Here is a 20,224-nt window from a genome sequence, read left to right as displayed (position 1 = left end):
AAGATCAAAATATACAACCAGAAGAAAACAACAGAGTCAAAGCTCCTACATCAAAAGTCTCGAAGAAAATATATGAATTGGTTTCAGGACATGAAAGAGTTCAAAAATGATTTTGAAAAGCAATTAAGGTAAGTAGAGGAAAATTTGCAAATAGAAATATTAGTGATGCAAGAAAATAATGAAAAAATACTAGAGTTTAGGGACAGCTAGGTGGAGCAGTGAATAGAGCACTGGCCCTGGAATCAGGAGGACCCGAGTTCAAATATGGTCTCAGACACTAAACACTTAATAGCCGTGTTACCTTGGGCAAATCACCTAAGCCCAATTGCCTGCCTCCCCCCCCCCCAGGGGAAAATAAAAAGCAAAACAAAGGAACAAACAAACTAGAGTTTAGTTTCTCAGGAGCCATAACCATGGCAATGTCTAGTTTCCACCTGTTAGATAACTAATATCAGAAGAACTCCCAAATCATATACAGTAATTACTAGAATTATAGTGATGAGTAATGTTACTGAGACTGCACAGTGAGATATGGTTTGACATAATGTGATATTTATTGCCTTTGCACCAAATGGTGATATTGCCAAAGCTAACCTATGAGTTCTCTTTTGGTATGATGCCTTCTTTGTCTTTTGCCCTATAAATAAGTGGACACTGTTCAGTGAGGGAGGAACCCATCTGGAATTTGGGTAATGCATACAGGCATGTATGTACTTGCCTCAACTGGTCCCTGTTTAGGCTTCAGGGGTTTTATGTGAGTGCAGAAGCTGGAATGTTTTGAATATCTTTGTTGGCCTCAATAGGGGTAGTTGTCCCCTGCCCATCTTCTTTTCAGCCCCAGTAAGAAGGTTGATTAGGGAATGGTTGTAGGAGCTGATAATCCCATTATCAGAAGCTACCTCTTGATAATACTAAACTAGAGTAAAATAATATTGTTTACCCCTTCAAAGATATCATCCTGTCCTTTCTCTTTAACAAGATCAAGAGTGAGCTGTTAGAGGAGTCCAAAACCTTCTGTACTGGCCATGTGTTATTTGTGAAACACATTGCAAAAAGATACAGTCATGATAAAAATAAGACCAATTATTTATAGAAAGAAAAATAATAAAATTAATGGATTTGGAATGTGTGTATATATATATACATATATATGTGTGTGTGTTTATATTCATATACACCTACACACATATATTCATGCACACATATCTATATACATATGTGTGTAAATATGTGTATATATGTATATATATGCGCCTATGTGTGTTCACGACTGTTTCTTTGAGTACATCACTTTCATTCCATAAATTGTTAATGAATAAATGCTTATCTTCAAGTTACCAAGTTATGCTCTGAGAGATTTACAATGAATCACAAGATCCTATACTTAAGAAGCTCATAATCTAATAGAAAATATAAGACATGTATAAATATAATTATATTTCTAAGAAGAACGTGATAAATATACAAGATGGAAAAATTTTTACTTTTAAGATGATGCCCAGGATGAGTTAATGTATTTCCAAAATACAGCTCTAGAGCTGTAGAGTTCTGATTTGTGACTGTAATGTTAATGGAATGGGGAGATTAGCCTATGTGATCTGCTTTGAGCACAGGGCCAGCTGACTGCTGCAATGCAGTTTGAATCACATGGAGCCCATGGTGGGAGGAACTTGCCAGAGTGTAGAGCAGGAAGAAACAGTGAGACAGAGCTGGGAGAGAGAGGCAGAGCTGAGGCAGAGCAGCCAGTGTGAGTGAAAAAGGAGGAAATGTGCATAGGGGAGCTTGTTTGTGGGGAGGCCTAACAGAAGGAAGGCTTCAAGATGGCAGTGGGCCCTCATTTGGTGATATGTATAAACTTCATTGTTACCATGATGGAATAGGCTTTTCAGCACCCAAATAAATATTTTGGTTTTGTCTTTGAGGAAGAGAGTTATTTATATTTTGCTTTTTTATTTTTTATTGGAAATATGCACACATATTCATAGTGGCTACTATGGGTATCACATTGGTGATAAAGAGACTCAGACAACAATAACAACAACAGCAACAAAACTTCCTATGTCCCAATACATCTAGTTAGACCCAGTCTCCAGACATGGACCAAAACACAATGGAATGCAATACCCAATAGGTTCTTAGCCAGACCTCATTCCCAGTGTTCAAAGACCTCAGCCAAACTTTTTCTCCCAGCCTGGGGTGAAGAAAGCACTGAATTTGACTTTTAATTTTTTTTTGTCAAGATTCTCATATATCATATTTATTTATCTTATCAAGATTCTCTTGATATCATATCAAGATATCAGTCTCATGCATTTTATAGATGTTTTTGGAAGAATTTTAGAGGAGCAACTCATAGTACATCTTTTAGCTACTCTGTCATCTCAATTTTACAATCATAGAAGGTATTCTTTCACACTAACATAGTATTGATTTTTTATGACTACTTTTAACTAGCTTACTCTACAAAAAAAAAATACAGGATGTGAAGATGTAAATGCTGGTTAATAGAAGCTTAAAGAGAACAAAACGTAATCATCAAGGGAATGAATAAAATTAATTACCTTAGAAAATTAAAATTAACAGAGAAAGAATTAACTGGCAGGAAAAATATCAGTAAGAATAAGTAATGAATGATAAAGGTGAAGTAACAAACATGGGATAGTAGTAGTATTGAAAAGAAACAATCATGATTTACAGAAAATAAATGTCAAAAAAAGCTAGGCAAGATCATGAAATCTTAGAAAATTTCCCTTTTTAAATTCTTTAGTGAATCTGTGATCTTAACCACATGGTTATTCCCTTCAGTAGAACAAGTTACAGCTATTCCAAACCTTTTTAATTTATAACAGTTTTGTAAGTCTCTTAAACTTTACAAAATTTAATTATATGACGCTTTGTATCTAAATTTAATCTTTAATGAAATTATTTCCATTTTATATTGTTAATCTCTGAAAAAATATCTCATAGGGACAAATGATTCATTGATAGCCAAAAGAAATAGAAAAATCAGAAAGCTGCTATATATTAAATGGCAAAGACATACATCTACTTGTGTGGAAATTAGAAGGCAGAACTCTTCCCAGAAACAATGAGATCCTGGATAAAACCTAAATATGCCCAGTAACAGAGGTCTCAACCTGTTAACAAGAAAATTTTGTTAGTTTAGCCAATATACTGTATCCCTAACTAAACCTTAAGGTTTGTGGTTATATCCTTAAATGCTGCAAGCTAAGTCCCCTTTTATGTGAAAACCTCCTTGAATTTTTCTGGATGCACCCAGTACACTTGTTTTCCTTTCCTCGCTCCCCTTGCTTACCCATGTAGGAGAACACACCACCCCTCATTAAGCACCCAACACTTGTTTATAAATGTTAGCCTCTGTCTTTCTAAAAATTGGCATTACCCTTGTGAGATTAAAAAAAAAATATGTTTCCACACAGGTGCAGGAAAGTGGGTTTCTTCTCAAAGAACTAACTTCTTTTCTCCAAAACAATTCTTAAAATAGGGGGCTTTTGGGGCAGCCAGGTAGCACAGCGAGTAAAAGCACCGGCTCCAGTGTTGAAAAGACCTGGAGATCGAATCCTGGGCTCAGACACTTAGCACCCACCCAGAAACACCTGGCCATGTAACCTTGAGCAAGTTACTTAACCCCAATTGCTTAGGGGCGGCCAGGTGGCTCAGTGAGTAAAAGCACTGGCTCCAGTGTCGGGGATGACCTGGATCAAATCTGGGCTCAGATACTCAGCACCACACCCAGAAATAATAACTGTCCAGGTAACCTTGAACAAGTTACTTAACCCCAATTGCTTAAAAAAAATAGGGGGCTTTTTGCAAAACAATTCTTAGAATGGGGGAAAATAGTCTCAACTGGGTCAGTGTTAAGATTGGGTAAGTAGGTCAGTCAGACTCTGTGTATGCACGCTTAATATGCTTTATACGGGGGGGGGGGGTCATGACAAGGGAAACATGAAATAGGCATGACAGAAAGTTGAATACCTCAGAGTACTCAGCCAATGAGGATATGAGAGAGGGATTTTGCATTTTGGAATAGGGATTTAAATCACTAACTTTTTTTGTGGTGTGTGTTGTTGTATAGGTAGCACACCCACTTGTTGAAAGAACTGTAAAATAAATGTGCTTGCCCTTCTCTACCTCCAGAGTCTTTGTCTTTCCTCTGGAATTTTTATAAATAACACCCCTAAGAACTAGCCCACCACTTTTACATCAGTAAAACTCTCTTTGCTATGAGAAGCTCTGCCTCCTGAATTCTTTTCAAAAAAACTCGACTTCATAACATACAAACATCATATGCACTAATGATAAAACTAACTTGTTTTAAGATGATAATACCTTAAAATATGTAAAGCAATATATAGCAGGCCACGTACCTGAAAGGGCCAAAGGCTGTTGAGAGCATACATCACACAACCCTTATAGAAACAGGTGTTATTTATGACCGAAACTCACACAGGAGATGTGTAGCATTTTAATTGGAAGAGCCTTTTGGCTATATATTGGGGACAAAAGCCAAGCTCACATCTGTAACAACTAGTTTCAACAGGGAGGGAAAATGTATGGTCAGAAGAGCCAAAGTTCATGGGTACCTAGAAATATTGGGTAGTGTCTCAAGTGGACAACCTGAAACTGCCAGGGGATTTGTAGACTTTAAGAATTGGTTGCAAAAGGTGGAAGCACAAAACAGGCTCAAATTTTTGGCTTCTGTTAAAGTTAGTTGTTGAATATTCAGGATAAGATCTGGAGAGGGAGGTAAGAATAACAAGTTAGGAGTTAACAATTTCAGGGTATCTCACTGACTTTTAAATAGAGGTTTTTTTACCCCTTCACAAACATTTTTATTTCAAGAACTTTTTGAAAACCAAATAAGAGAAGTGGAGGGAAGATTGGAAACAGTAATGAGAATGATGTAAGAAAATCATGACGGGGCAGAGTTAAGATGAAAGAGTAGAAGCAGGACCTCTGAGTGACTCTGGCTTCCACCTTCCCCAATCAATATAAAAAGGAAACTCTGAACAAACTTTGGAACTTTGGAAACCAAAAAAAGACACAGAAGTTAATTTCCCACTGAAGATAGCCTGGAAGGCTGGCAGAAATTGGTCAGCACCGCTCTATGGGAGCTGAGTGCAGACCCCTATGACATGGAGATTTTAGCCACAGAGCATGCTGACCAGAGGCCAGAAGCCAGAGGGAGTCCAGATCAGCAGAAGCTGTGGTCCTTTACAGATTTATCAACGCATAGATGCAAAGGACAAAGTGAGAGGTCAGTGCAGTCTGGACTTTGGTATCCAATAAGTGTGAGTATGTCGGCTTTTGCCCCCGGTGGGGAGAAGAATCTGAGATGCAGCAGAGCCACCCAGTGCCATGTGACAGCTACAGCTCTTGGCCTGAAGAGTTTAGGGGGAACAAGTGAGCAGTCTGAGGGGTATTGTTCTTTATTTAACCTGCTTGGATCTGGATTACAATCTAGGGAGGAAGTCCTGGGCTGTGTGACCAGTTTGGCAGAGCATGTGGAAGCCTCAGAGAGGGCACCCATCTAATACCTCCAGCAGCTGAGAAAACCCCAGGATTTGGGATGAAAGCTCCCCTGTCAGGTTGCAGAGTCCTACTCTGGCAACAAGGCCAAGAGTCAAGTGAAAGAGTAGTGACCCGACCAAGCAAAAGAAACAAAGCAGACAAAAGATTCCAACATTAGACTCATAATTTGGGCACAAAAAAGATCAAAGCATGGAACAGGAGGAAGACAGTGAAGTCACAATCACTTGCAGCAAAAGCTTCAAAGAAAATATGAGCTGGTTAAAGGTCATAGAGGACCTTAAGAAGCATGTAAGAGTAGTGGAGGAAAAACTGGGAAGAGAAATGAGAACGATGCAATAAAATTATGAAATGAGGGTCAAAAGCCTGACTGAGGAAAATAACACTTTAAAAACAGATTAACTCAAACGGCAAAGGAAAGTCAAAAAGGCAATGAGGAGAAGAATGCCTTAAAAACCAAATTAGGCAGATGGAAAAATAATCTCAAAAGGACACTGAGGAGAATCATTGATACCAAATTAGATTGGAGCAAATGAAAGCTAATGAATTCATGAGATATCAAGGTGCTGTTAAACAGTTCCAAACAAAAGAAAGAATAGAAAGCAATGTGTGACCTGGAAAATAGATCCAGGACAGAAAACTTAAAAATTATTGGACTACCCAATAGCCATGATCAAACAAGAAACTAGACATCATCCTCCAGGAAATTCTCAAAGAATAATGCCCTGATGTTATAGAAGCAAAGGGCAAAAAAGAGGTTGAAAAAATCCACTGATTACCTCCTGATAAATGATCCCAAAAAGATTATAGCAAGGTTCTGGAATTCCCAGATTAGGGAGAGAATATTACAAGCATCCAGGAAAACTAATTTGAATATTGTGGAAACACAATCAGGATAAACCAGCACATGGTTATACTGAGGGATTGAAAGGCTTGGAATATGATTTCTGGAGGCAAAAGGAGCTGGAATTAAAACCAAGAGTCATCTACCCAGCAGAACTGAGTACCATGTTTCAGGGTGTAATGAAATGCCAAGGAAAGGCAACTTGCCAAGGTTCAAAATACCAGCATAGGTGCTCTCCATTTTATTCAGTGACAAATTAAGAACAGAAAAGATCAAAATATGACATAATTCAAAATACAGCATTTATTAAGTGTGATTAAATAATCTCCAAGTACTACCCCACCCCAGGACCTCACATTCATTTAATTAATTACAAAGTCCCTGTTCTAAATACTACTTCACCCCTAGGCTGTACATTCATTTGGTCCATCAAAAAGCCCCTCTTCTCAAATGGAGATTAGTTTCCAATCATAAGTAAAGTACATTCATTTGTTCAACCATAGAACACAAAAAGGTCAAAAGTTCCCCACCCCTGGATCACAAATGAATCTACCCTAGAGTTACAACAAGTTTAAGTATAGCACTTAATACCCAAATGGAGGTCTTTTCTTCATCTTGACACCAGGCAAGTTCTCAGCAATCTTAGTTCCTGGGCAGACAAAGCTTAGCAAGGCCACAAGATACATTGCCAGTCTCTTCATTAATTCACCCTCTGTTTGCAGAACAGTCCTAGGACTGCTGAAAATATTAGCACAACCCTCTCCCAGGATTTCTGTAAACATACAACAAGAAAATCCTTGTTCAGGGCTTCTGAACCGACAGAAAGGTTCCCAGAACCCTGTAACAACAGCACTATCCTTCACAAGTGGACAGTATTCGCTCTCTGTCTGCAGGACAGTCTCAGGAGCTCTTAACCAACAGCCAGGTTCCATAACTTCTTCAACAACAGGACTGTCTTTCACCAGTGGACATATCTGGCAAAACAACATCAAAACAGACAGAAAAAGTACCAGCAAAACAGCCATGTCTCCTCAGTCCTTGGCAGCTCTGGGGGCAGGTCTCAAAAGTCCAAGGCAATTCAAAGAGGCCCTTAGCAATCCTCTCAGTCTCTCTCTGCCTCCAAAAGGTTCTGCTTCCAAAAAGTTCTTCTGCCTCTCTCTTGTCTCTCCAAATTTACATCACCAGCTCCTCCCAGTTCGTGTCTCTCTTTTCAAGTCAACAAGTCCATCCCACAGGTGGGATCAACAAGCTCTGGGTTTTAACACAATCAATTTGAAAACTAAGCCAATACGGGGGGGATCTTTATATTCCATTACTCTCACACAGGGTAAAATACTGTCATTCAGTGGAACAGAAGACTGTCAAGCATTCTTGATGAAAAAGCCAGAGTTGAATAGAAAATTTGACATTCAGATACAAGAAGCAAGATAAGCATGAGAAGGTAAACAGGGAAAACAAATCACAAAAAAAAAAACATTTCAAAGTTGAACTATTAACATTCCTACATGGAAAAACAATAAGTGTAATTTACGAAACTTTTCTCAGTATGAAATTAGTTGAAGGGAATAGAAAAAAAAAATATATATATATGAGGGCATATATACATATGAATACATATGTGAATGTGAGTATATATGTTTACAGGTATACATAGAGAGCACAGGTCCAATTTAACAGGAATGGATGATACTCAAAAGGTTAAATTAAGAGTTGAGAGAAGACTATAATGAGAGGAGATGGGGAGATATAGATTGGGGTAAACTATCTCATATAGATTAGGCAAGGGAAAATGGATACAATGGAGGGGAAGAATAGGAAATCAATAGGGAATGGGTCAACCTTATTCTCATTGAATCTGGCTTGGAGAAGGAAGGAATTACACACTAAATAGGGGATCTCACCCTACATGAGAATAGGGGGGAAGGGGAAGAGAGGAGGGATAATGGAAGGGAAGGCAGGCTGGGGGGAGGGAATTTGGAATCATCCCTTTTTGAAAAGGGACAGGATTAAAGTAGAGAAGAGGACAAGTGGGAGTTGGGATAGGAGGGAGGTAAATATACTCAGTCTTTTACAATATATCTACTATGTTATTGTTTTGCATTAGCCATACATATACAACTTATACTGAACTGCTTATCTTCCCACTAAGGGTGGGTGACAAAGGGAGGAAGGAAATGAATCTGGAATTCAAATATGTAATTGGGAAAAAATATATACAGACACTGGGGCATAGAGATCCACAATGCCCTACTGGAAAATTCAAAAGGGGTGTGTGAGAAAATATGGGAGAGAGCAGATTGCAGGAGGGGATATCCTGTGGGACTCCTGTGAAATTGGTCCTGTGCCATCTATCTATGTATACCTGTATATGTATATATATATATATATATATATATATATATATATATATACACACACACACACACACACACATATGAAATTCACACATTTATATTCCCTTCCACTATTCTCATATTGAGAAAAGTTTCATAAGTTACAATTATCGTTTTTATGTGTATGGATGTAAATATTTCAACTTTCATAACTTCCTAATAATTTCTTTTCCCTGTGTACCTTCTCATGCTTCTCTTGCTTCTTGTAACTGAATGTCAAATTTTCCATTCAACTCTGGATTTTTCACCAAGAATACTTGAAAATCCTTGATTCTACTCACTGACCATATTATCCCCTGAAACATGATACTCAGTTTTGCTGGGTATGTGATTCTTGGTATTAAACCAGCTCCTTTCACCTCAGAAATATCATATTCCAAGCCTTTACACCCCTAAATGTAGAAGCTGCCAGATCCTTTGTTATCCTGATGGTGTTTCCACAATATTCAAATTGTTTCTTCCTGTCTTCTTTAATATTTTTTCCTTCATCTGGGAACTTTGGAACCTGGCTATAACATTCCTAGGAGTTTTCTTTTTGGCATCTTTTTTTAAAAGGTCATCAGTAGATTCAACCTCTATATTGCCCTCCTGTTCTAAAACATCAGGGCAATTTTCCTTGAGAATTTCTTGAAGGATTATTTCTAGATTCTTCTTTTTTTCATCATGGTTTTCAATTTGTCCAATAATTTTTAAATGTTATCTATTGGATTATTATTCCTGGTCAGTGGTTTTTGCAATGAGATATTACACATTGCCTTATATTTTTTCCATTTGTTGTTTGGTTGTATTTAATAGCATCTTGATTTCTCATAGTCACTATCTTCCATTTGCTCCAATGTAATTCTGAAGGAATTATTCTCTTCATTAAGCTTTTGAGATTATTTTTCCATATGGCAAATTTGGCTTTTTAAGGTTCTGCTGCTCATTGGCTTTTTGAGCCTCTTATGCCATTTGAATTAGTTTATTTTTAAGGTGTTATTTCATTAATCACATTGTTGATTCTCTTTTCATGATTTTCTTGTATTGTTCTCATTTCCATTTCCAATTTTCCCTCCATTTCTCTTATTTGATTTTCAAAATCTTTCTTAAGCTCCTCTATGTCCTGTAATTAGAACCCATTTTATTTGGAAGCTCCTGGAGAAGGAGTTCCATTTTTTTTCTTTCTCTTCTTCAATGTTTTTATTTTTGTCCCTGATATAGGAGTCTAAAGATGGATTGCTAAGCTTGCTTTGCTTTTTCATGTTGGCACTCAATTATTTGACATTTGAGCTTTTTGTCACAGTAGAACTCTGTTTCTACAGAGAAGAGCTTTGTTCCAAATCGCTGGGGTTTTCTTGACTCCAATTAGTTGGGTGACCTCTCTGGAGCCTGCACAAGTTCCAGCTCACTGGTCAAGTACCCCAGAAGCTCAACCCTATACCAAATCCAGATCCAAGCAAGTGAAAGCAAGAGTGATTTACCTGCTGACTGGTAGCTTGGTCCCCCTAAAATCTGTAGGCAAATAGCTTTTCAGCTGTCAGTATGCAGTGGCTGCTGGTCCTCAGCAGCTTCTCCCTCTGGGCACAGAGCTGGACCACATTCTAGCATGCTGTGATGGCTCCTTTCTACTTGTATCCTGGCCTGTCCTCAGTGGGAGATTAGTTTCTCTCTGTCACCTTGTGGGTTCTGTACCTCTAAAGTTTGTTTAAAGTCATTTTTACATGTATTAAATGTGGTGGAAGTGGGAGTGTCACAGAAGTCCTGTTTGTACTCTGCCATCTTTGCTCCAACACAATTTTAATTTCTTCTCTGTGTTTTGCAAAGATAGGAATTAGATAATGCCTTTGAAAATGTAAACTACAAAATCGAACAATGTGAATGGCAAGAAATTCTTCAACAAAATAACTAGTATGAATCCAGAGATGTTAGGTTATGGGATGTTTTTATATTACTACTAGACTAAATTTCATGTAATTCTTTATAAAATCGATATTATATGCCCACAAAAGAATTTGATTTTTCATATAGACCTCATAGACTATTATTGAACCATAGAAAAAACCAAAAACACAGAAAACTGCCTTAGGGAGAGATATTCCATTCATTATATTAAAGGTCAACAAGGTGCACTTTAGGGAAGAAACAATGCTCAATTCTTCATAGGTGATGTCCCATCAGACAACAGAGGGACAAATTGTGGGATTGATTTGAAATTTCCTTTATCTTCCAAGCAGAGCATTAATATGAAATGAACATCAAGAATCCTACCATAACTCAGGGGACCATGGTATCCTTAATCACTTATCCTAGGATGGTGGTTTAGAAATACATCTATGCAATCATATTTAATATATATTAAAATTATAACCATTCATATATTGATAGGTTGCACACCACACTAAATGTATGATTAATTCTAGTTTGCATTATCAAAACTTTTTATACATTTTACCTTTATTTATAAATTCAGTTGAAATGTTATAAATTCTCATAGTCTGTAGAATGAAAAAACATTTGCCAAAGATAGATGTATATCCATATATTCATATCTACATATATGCATACATATATACACATATATAAATATATACACATATATACATACATATACATATATACATACACACATATTATTTTGGAGGGCAATTGCGGTTAAGTGACTTTCCCAGGTTCACATAGCTAGTAAGGGTCAAGTGTCTGTGGTTGGACTTAAACTCGGGTCCTCCTGACTCCAGGGCAGGTTCTCTGTTCACTGTGCCACCTAGCTTCCCCTAGGCATAAATGAATTTATAAATGTGTCTAGGCACACACACCTTTGTTCCTTTATGATTTCTCATTTAATCATTTATTTTACAAACAGAACCATTCAAAGTAAAGAGTCGCAAAGAAGAAATAGAGGGAGAGATTGAAACATAGAAAGAAAAGAGCAGTATAATTTGAAGTTTAAGGGGGACATTATGGAAAAAATAATTATTAAACTATTAAATAACACTTAAAATACTAAAAAGTAGGTAAGGGAGTATTCTATCTCATCTTCTCAGCCACCTCAGAATGAATTAAAATTTTGTATTAAACCAGCAACCTAGTTACTAGTTTTTGATTCTTTGGAATTTTATTGTAGCTTTTTTTTTAATGGTATTTTCTTCATGCACAGACTCAATGAAGTGGATGTGACATTTCATATTATTTTGCTGTGTGGACAGGATCAAAGATTAAAAATATCATGCCTTTTTTTTTTTAAGCAATTGGTGTTAAGTAAATTGCTCAATGTTAAACAGCCAGTTTTTTTTTTCTTTTTTTTTTTGTGGGTCTTAAGTATCTGAGCCTGCAATCGATCCCAGGTTCTCTATACTCTGGGGCCAGTGCTCTTACTCACTGCACCACCTAGCCGCTCACCACAACATCATTCTTTTTCACTCAGATTTGCTTTTCTGTATCCTCAGTATACTAGTGGTATATTTGAATGAGTTAAATTAAATACATTTTTCAGATTGCATGTAACTATGTCAACGTAGTTTTAAACACAGTTTAAAAGCCTCCATTTAGTATACCATAGAACAGGTGTAGATGCTGTTATCCTGATTCAGGATTATCTAGCTATCAAGTGTGTAGGGCAGTTCTAATCCTTATTCCTTGCCAATGGGATTAATAGTTTATGTTCTCCAAATTTGTGGAAAATACAGTTCACATTTGCTACATAATTTGCTGCAAATGAATTCATCAAAACCTGAAAAGTTTTATTTAGGAGAAAGACTTTTATCTCAGACTTCCTATTTTATTACCCAATGTCTTTTCCTGGTACTTTTAGAAATGACCAAAATAAATTTTAAAATCTTGCTTGACTGGCACAAAGCTAATGCCCTTTGGGACATTAGCAAAATTTATCTGTGGTTTATCAGTGTGTGACTCTTTAAAATCCCATTTTCTTGGCAAAAATACTGGACTAGCTTGCCATTTTTTTCTCCAGCTCATGTTTTTTTTTTTTTTTTGCTTTTTGAAGGGCAATTGGGGTTAAGTAACTTACACAAGGTCACATGTGTAGTATTGTGTGTGTGTGTGTGTGTGTGTGTGTGTGTGTGTGTGTGTGTGTAAGTGTCTGAGGCCACATCTGAACTCAGGTCTCTTTACTCTGGGGTTGGCACTCTACTCATTTCATCACCTAGCTGCCCCATTCTCCAGCTAATTTTAAAGATGCAAAAACTAAAGTAAACAAGGTTAAGTGACTTGCTCAAGGTCACACAGTTAATGAGTATATGAGGTAGGATTTTTTTTCCTGATTCTAGGTTCAGTTCACTATCCACAACATCACCTAGTTTACTACATTTATAATGTAATTTCAAAGATATTTCCTTTACCTTATATAGAAACATTTTATATATTACAAATAATTAATAGTATGCAATTTAAGAGAGATTTAAAAGACCATTCCTTACTCATCTATAACCCATCAGACTTTTAGACTAACAACCCCTACTCTGACCAACAGGGAGAACCAAAACTAGTTATGCTGCTTTGAATTTTATGTTGGCCAAAATTCTGAGCTAAAAGACCTTCACACTTGGCAAGTAAATCAACTCAAAAATGGAATGTTGAGTGAGGGTAAAACTGAAATGGCTAAAGTTTAGAGGGTGAGAACCTCAAATATGGCACATACTTCTAAGAACACCCAGGTCTCAACTACTTCTTTGAATAACAGGAAGAACCAGGGAATTTCTGCTTACCCTCCTCATACATGTGTACCACTCCTCATTTCTAAATATTGCTGAGGAGTTGATAATTAATTTATCATTACCATTTCCTAACAATCAACTCTATTGTGATACCACATAAAATGTCTGTGATTTTAAGTCATAGATTACCTTAGGCTAAAGCTCCCATGCCTCCCCTTTTCCTAATAATTCTCCTACAGGCTTACTCCTCCTACACCCCTATGATGAGGAATGTGCTTGTCAAAAACTTGTTTCCTGAAAAATTCCGTGATGCCCCTGCATCATTCAGTAACATCCCAATTCCTAACTAATAACTTATCACAAACAGACCAAAAAACCAAAGAGAGACTTTTTCCACTTAGCACCTGCGTTGTACCTACCATTGCTTAACTAAAGTAACCTTAGAGCTAAAAGGCATACCACCTTTTCCATCAACCAGTTCTACACATCATTGTCCTATAGAAGAATCATTCTTACCCCGGAGACACACACACACACACACACACACACACACACACACACACACACTTTGTAACGAGAATTGTGTTATCCTTCATAGAATTAGTTTCTGAGTATCCATGACCATGGGAATGCCTATATTCCGAGTCATATGTAATAGCTCCCAGAATATGCCCAAGGATTATAGGTACTAGTTCCCATAATTGCAGGGACAGACAGTCCTATTGAGGCTGAACAGTGAGATAAAGGATGACATGATAAAATATTTACTCTGCTTGCACAGAATGAATTCATTGGCAAAGTTTACCTGTGAACTTTATGTTGGCAAGATTCCTTATTTGGAAAGAGGCAGGCCCAGAAGGCGACCAGCCCCCAGAGGCCTGATCAAATCAGGGGGCAAGTCATCCTACAAACTACAAGGGCCATTACCAGGCCTATCACCAAAGGGTTGGAATTGGAAAGAGCAAGGTAAAAACCAAATGCAGGGGCCCCTCTCTGGGGCAGCAAATACTCCTGGGATTAACACTTCATAGCCCAGAAATTTAATTAAAAAAAAAAAGCCACTACCAGGACCTCCAAAGACGAGGTTGGGAGAGTGAAATCCTTCTGCTTCAACTTCCCCCCCAAAACAAAACAAAACACAACATAGTAACTATTTCCCCAGGGCAAAACCCTCTACAGTAAAGGCTTGGGATCCCTAGAGGAAGGGTGTGGCCAAGGCCCTGCTTCAAAATGGGTGGAAAGCAGACTACAAAGCCTCTGGAATCCTACTATCCTCAGAGGGAGGAAGCAAACTCAGAGGGAGACAATGTGGACTCCACACTCACAGCTGAAACATCAACAGGGAACTGGTCCCAAGAACAGAAGGCTCTGTTAGATGAGCTCAAAAGGAACTTTGAAAAGCAAATGAGAGAGATGGAAGACAAAATGAATAATTCCTTCAAAACCAAGATTGCAGAATTAGAAAAAAAAAACCTTATAATGAAGAAAACATCTCTCTAAAAACAAAAGTGTATGATATGGAAAATGAGCTACAAAAACTAACCAAGGAAAATGATTTGCTAAAAACTAGAATCAACTAAATGGAAACAAATAACTCTATGAGGAACCAAGAATTAGTCAAACAAAACAATAAGAATGAAAAATTAGAAAAAGAGGTAAAAAACCTTAAAGGAAAAAAATAAGTGACCTGGAAAACATATCCAGGAGAGATAATCTGAGAATTATGAGCCTACCAGAAAATCATGATGAAAAAAATGAGCCAGGACAACATTCTCCAAGGCATGATTAAGGAAAACTGCCCTGAGATAATAGAAACTGAGGGTAAAATAGAAATTAAGAAAATCCACTGAACACCTGCAGAAAGAGTTCCCAAACTGAAAAGTTGTTGAAATGTTGTGGCCAAACTCCAGAACTACCAGGTAAAAGAGAAAACATTTCAAGTAGCCAGAAAGAAACAATTCAGATATTGAGGGACCAAAGTGAGTATCACCCAGGATTTGGCAGTCTCTACCCTGAAAAATCAGAGGCAGTGGAATACAATTTTCCAGAAGGCAAAAGAGCTCAGGATACAACCAAGGATCACTTACCCAGCAAAACTGAGCTTATTCTTCCTGGCAAAGAGATGGTCTTTCATAGATATAACAGAGTTTCAGACCTTCCTGATGAAAAAGCTAGAACTCAATGGAAAATTCAACCTTTGATTATGAGATGCAAGAGTGACATAGCAAGGTAAACAAGGTAAATGCACACACACACACACACACACACACACACACACACAAACACCCTGCTATTTAATAAGATCAAATTGCTTATAGAAAGGTAGAGGGTATGAGTATGAAATAAGCAAAATGACGATAAAAAAAATCTTATTAAGGGTTACAAAGGGCCTGCAATGGAAAAAGATGAATGAATGAAGTGGAAAAGGGTAAAATATTCCACAAAAAAGGCATAAAAACAATATATCAGAGGAAAAGAGGGGAGGGAAATGAGAATCATATGATCTTTTCCCTCATTGGTTCTGGTGCAAGGAGGGAATTACAACCAGTTAAGCATACGACTCTAAGGAGAAGAAAGGCAAAAAGTATAATTTTAGAGGGAAAGAGGGGAGGGAAAGGAGCTATGCATGAGATTTGTTCCTATCATTCTTGGTGTGAAGAAGAAATAACATACTTCATTAAGTATAAAAATATCTTAAAGGCATAGGAGGGGAAAAGGGCTAAAAAGGGGCAATGCGGTTAGTAGGGAGGGAAGAAGTAAGTGGGAAGGGAAGGAAAAAGGAGGGGGGCTGATAAGGGAATAATGAGGGAGGAGGAGGTCAAAAGGAAAACTCTTAAGGGAGAAAGGGAGAAGGGGGAAAATATGAGCAATAACAGGGGAGGGAATAGAAATGAGGGAAGAAATATATAACAATCATAACTATAAATTTGAATTGAATGGACTCTCCCATAAAATGCAGATGGATAGCAGAATGGGTTAGAAATCATAATCCTACAATATGCTGTTTACAAGAAACACATCTGAAGCAGAGGGATAAACACCGGTAAAGGTAAAAGGTTGTAGTAAAATATATCATTCATAAGCAAAAGTAAAAAAAAAAAAAAAGCAGGGGTAGAATCCTAATGTCAGATAAAGCAAGAGCTAAAATTGTTCTAATTAAAGGAGATACAGAAGGAAGCTATATCCTGTTACAAGGCACCATCAAGAATGAAGCAATATCATTACATAACATATATGCACCAAATGGTATAGCACCCAAATTTCTAGAGGAGAAAGTAAAGGAATAAAAGGGAGAAACAGTTAGCAAAATTATGCTGGTGGGAGACCTTAATCTCCCCCTCTCTGAACTTGATAAATCCAACATCAAAATAAACAAGAAAAAGTTAAGGAAGTGAACAGAATTTTAGAAATAATAGGAATGATTGATCTCGAGAGAAAACTGAATAGTGATGAAAAGGAATATACTTTTTTCACAGTAGTTCCTGGCAAATACTCAAAAACTGACCATGTTCTAGGGCATAAAAATATCACAATTTTGTGCAATAAGGCAGAAATATTAAATTCATTCTTCTCAGATCATGATGCAATCAAAATTATATGCAATAAAATCCATGGAAAGACAGACTAAAAACTAATTGGAAATCAGTCAATTTTATCCTAAAGAATGAGTGGTTCAACAAGATATTATACAAACAATCAGTAATTTCATTCAAGATAATTATAATAATGAGACAACATACAAAAATTTCTGGGATGCATTAAAGGCAGTTCTTAGGGGAAGTTTTATATCCCTGAGTGCATACATAATTAAATTAGAGAAAAGGGAGGTCAACAAATTTGTCATGGAATTGAAAAACCTAGAAAAAATCAAATTCAATATCCCCAATTAAATATTAAATTAGAAATACTGAAAACCAAAAGAGTGATGAATAAAACTTGAAATTAAGAAAACTATTGAATTAATAAATGAAATTAAGGGCTGCTTTTATGAAAAAAAAAATTGATATACCCTTAGTCAATATGATAAAAAAAGAAAACCTAAATATGGGTATCAAAAATGAAAAGGGTGAATCCACCTCCAATGAAGAGGAAATGAATGCAATAATTAGGAATTATTTTTTCCCAATTATATGCACATAAATTTGAAAATCTTAGGGAAATGGTTGAATATTTAGAAAAAAAATGTTGCCCATATTAATGAAGAGGAAGTAAATAACTTAAATAACCCCATCTCAGGAAAAGAATTTGAACATGCCATTAGTCAATTCCATAGGAAAAAATCTCCAGGGCCAGATGGATTAGGTAGTGAATTCTATCATACTTTTCAAGAACAATTTATTCCAATACTCTACAAACTATTTGGGAAAATACATGAAGGAGACCTAACAAATTCTTTTTATGACAAAAATATGGTAATGATACTTAAATCAGGAAAACATAAATCAGGGAAAGAAAATTATAGCTCAGTCACCCTTATGAATATAAATCCAAAAAAAAAATTAAATAAAATATTAGCAAAAAGACTCCAGCAACTTATCTCAAGAATTATACACTTTCATATGGTAGGATTTCTTCCAGGAATCGAAGGATGGTACAGTATAATTAATCACATCAACAATAAAACTAGCAGAAACCACACAATCTTCTCAATAGATGCAAAAAAGTCTTTTGACAAAATACAAAATCCATTTCTATTCAAAACAGTATAAAATATAGGAATAAATGGAACCGTCTTTAAAATAATAGATAGCATTCATTTAAAACCATCAGCAAGTATATTTAATTGGGATAAGCTAGAAGTATTTCCCATAAGATCAGGGATCAAACAAGGGTGTCCACTATCACCCCTCTTATTCAATCTGGTACTAGAAATGTTATCAGTAGCAATTAGAAAAGAAAAAGAAATCAAAGGAATTTTATTAGGCAAAAAAGAGACCAAGCTATCACTCTTTGCAGATAATATGATGATATGCTTAGAGAATCCTAGAGAATCAAGTAAAAAATTACTTGAGACAATAAATAAATTTGGCAAATTTGCACGTTATAAAATAAAACCACATAAATACTCGGCATTCCTATATATGCCTAATGAAATTCAACAGCAAGTGATAGAAAGAGATATCCCATTTAAATTTAATGTAGATGTTATAAAATATTTGGGAATCTACCTACCAAAAGAAACACAGAACCTATATGACCACAACTACAAAACACTTTTCACACAAATAAAGTCACATATAACTAATTGGAAACATATCAATTGCTCATAGCTCGGTCGAGCTAATATAATAAAAATGGCAATTTTACCTAAATTAAATTGTATATTTTTTTCATAACAAATAATTTACCAAAAAACCTACTTTATAGAGAAGAAAAAATAGTAACAAAATTCATTTGGAATTATAAATGATCCAGAATATCAAGGGAATTAATGAAAATAAATGTAAGGGAAGGTGAACTACCTATACCAAATTTCAATATGTATTATAAAGCTGCCATTATCAAAACTGCTTGGTACTAGTTGAGGAATAGAGGAGTGCATCAATGAAATAGATTAGGCACAAGAGATTCATAAGTAAAAGACTATAGTAATGTATTGTTTGATAAACACGAAGACAGCAGTTTTTGGTATAAGAATTCACTATTTGGAAAAAAAATCTGCTGGGAAAACTGGAATATAGTATGGTAGAAATTGGGCATAGACCATTATCTAGCACCATATGCCAAAATCACGTCTAAATCGGTACATGATCTAGGTATAAAGTTTCATATTGTAAGCTTTTTCGGAAAATAATAGGAATAGTTTACCTGTCAGATTTGTGGAGAGGAATAGATTTTATGACTAAACAAGAATTAGAGAACATTATAAAATACAAAATGGATAATTTTGACTACATGAAATTGAAAAGCTTCTGTACAAACAATGCCAATGTAACCAAGATTAACAGGTGTAGCAGCAAGCACCCTGGAGTCCCTAGGGTGGCTGCTCACACAGGTTCTTCGATCTGCTTTGTTAAAGGAAAGCAACTCAAAATGGGTTAACAAGCTTACTTTAATCAGTCAAACATATATCGTTTACCTCGTTCAGGGGAAAAGGGTCAGCACCCTGAACTTCAAAGTATACAGGCAGAAGTATCAAGACAGAAATAGATCAAGTAGACAGCTTTCCAAACTGTCCAACCATTACATCCATACCAAATCAACATCTGGGTTTTTCAAAGCCGGGGGGGCTCTGGACAATGGCTTCCCAGAATACAGATCAAATCACAGAACACTTCTCAAAGCGAGCCCCCAAAACAAAGCCTCACATCGGGGCTTATATAGCCTTCTCCTGGCTCAGAGAATGTAACTACCTTATTGACCCACTGGCCAATCATAAAGTATCTACTGAAAAACAAGCGTCCCACCCCAGGCTCCAGGTGCACTTTAGCCTAGAGGCAGGGAAGATCTTTAAATTTGCATTTCCATTACAACAGGGAGGTGCGAAATTGGGAAATGATTTTTACAAGGTATGTTTCTGAGAAAGGACTCATTTCTAAAATATGCAGAGAATTTATTGAAATCTATAAGAATAAAATTCATTCCACAATTGATAAATGCTCAAAGTGTATGAACAGTCAATTTTCATAGAAAGAAATTAAAGATATCTATAACTACATGAAGAAATGCTCAAAATCACAATTGATTACAGAAATGCAAATCAAAACAAATCTGAGGTACCACATCTCACCAGCCAGATTGGCTAAGATGAAAACAGGAAAATGACAAATGCTGGAGAGGATGTGGGC

This window comes from Petaurus breviceps, unplaced genomic scaffold (genome assembly GCF_028583685.1).
Source record: "Petaurus breviceps papuanus isolate PSGF00001 unplaced genomic scaffold, PetGlider_PUasm1.0 213, whole genome shotgun sequence".
In the NCBI taxonomy this organism is placed as follows: domain Eukaryota; kingdom Metazoa; phylum Chordata; class Mammalia; order Diprotodontia; family Petauridae; genus Petaurus; species Petaurus breviceps.
This window is presented reverse-complemented; position numbering follows the sequence as displayed.